Genomic DNA, 1,683 nt, shown 5'->3' with positions numbered 1-1,683 from the left:
CACATGTTGCACACACACTTCTCACAGAACAGCTCAGTTTTCTCCCTGGTTGGCAGCAGCCTCCAGCTCAGCCCTCCTCCTTCTCCTCCTCTTCCAGATCTCTTGCCCAGCAGAGCCCCAACCACCCACATTCCTGGCTTCACTAACTCTATTTCCCCATGGACAGTCCTGGGGCCCTACTTCTCCCCACTGCTGACCAGCAGGCAGGAAGAGCAGCACAGTGCTGGGGGAGAGGTGTGGAGGAGGGGGAACAGTATTCTGGATTATCTTAAAAATAATATGGCTGGTCTACTTACTGAGTATGTTCAATAGGTATATGGGGACATGCATGATCAGCGGGGATTCTGGTTTTCTCTGATTTAAAAAAAAAAATCCCCAATTTTCAGTTAAAAAAGTAACCTCAAATCCACATTTTTTCATTATTAAAAGAGAGTTCTCTCTCTCTATTCAGCATCATGAAAGTTCTGCACTCTCTCATTCTTTGGTCAGTGTCCTAAATGCCCTAACACATTTGTCTCTGTGTATTTTTCAAGTCTAATGAAATTGTCTGAGCTCTACCTGGAAAGTGTATTTTAGAATAAAGAGGATTTTGCTCATTGTTTGGCAGTATTGTTAATAAATATATTAAATATTATGTATGAAGCAAAGCAAATCTTCTTATTAATTTGAAGTTTGTAGATACGTTATGTTAAACAAAAGGACACATTATCATTAGGAGACTGGTTAATACAAAGCTTAGAATGTATTGTGTGTTGGGGGGAGGTGTTCTGTTTTCATTTATTTTCTAACAAGTTAGTTGGAAATATTCAGAGTCAAATAAAATGACTTGAAATTATAGTCAACCTATGCCTCTGCTTTTGGCAGGTACCCGACAGTTATGAATACAGCAATTGGCTGTGGTGATTGAACGGTATATATTTCAGGAAGGATCCCAGAAGAGCTCCCAGTGTATGAAGCAATAAACATCTCCTATAGCTCTGATAAACAAGACATCTTGCTGAGTACACCACAAACTGCCCTGAATTTTCTGCCACTAATACTGAAAGTATCAGATGAAGCTTTAAAAAAGAAAATTATTTCTTGGCTCAGGAAGTGTTTATTTTAGTGAGCCATGCTTATAAAGACAATAAAAACTGGTCGTTTAAAGTCTGAGAAAAGTTGTCAACAGCAATATATCAAAAACTACAATCTGGAAAGAGTTTCAGCTACTGTCCGATCTGTATTTACACATGTTAGAAGTTCTATAAGCTCAGTTAAAAACTGGAAGATGTGTCTGATTTTTAAAAAAAAATGTTTAATTCTGCAATTATTTCTTATCTTCTTCAACTGTTGAGAACAAGATTAAAAATTGGTCAGAGTTAATAATTGTTTTCTTTTAAATATTTTGTCGCTATATAACAATTTGATGACTTTTCAGTTCATGAACTCAGAATTATTTTAAAAATCTGATGAATGTGTTCCTCATTCCCATTCCCTATTTGTCTCTTCCCTGGAGTAAATAACTATAATACGTGCTCACTATTGCAAGATTCTTTCTGCACTTTAGACAGAGCAATTGTATAATTTTTAGCCAATTCAGGTCATTTAAAAGAGGCCAGAGACCTTAACACGTGTTTAACTTCTTGCATTTGGTTAAATTAATACAATTGGGAATATTACATGTTTTAAATTTGGTCAAGTAGT

This window comes from Gavialis gangeticus, unplaced genomic scaffold (assembly GCF_001723915.1).
Source record: "Gavialis gangeticus isolate Ggan-Ray unplaced genomic scaffold, GavGan_comp1, whole genome shotgun sequence".
NCBI classification, from domain to species: domain Eukaryota; kingdom Metazoa; phylum Chordata; order Crocodylia; family Gavialidae; genus Gavialis; species Gavialis gangeticus.
The sequence above is the reverse complement of the archived record's forward strand: the minus strand, read 5'-3'. Positions refer to the sequence as shown.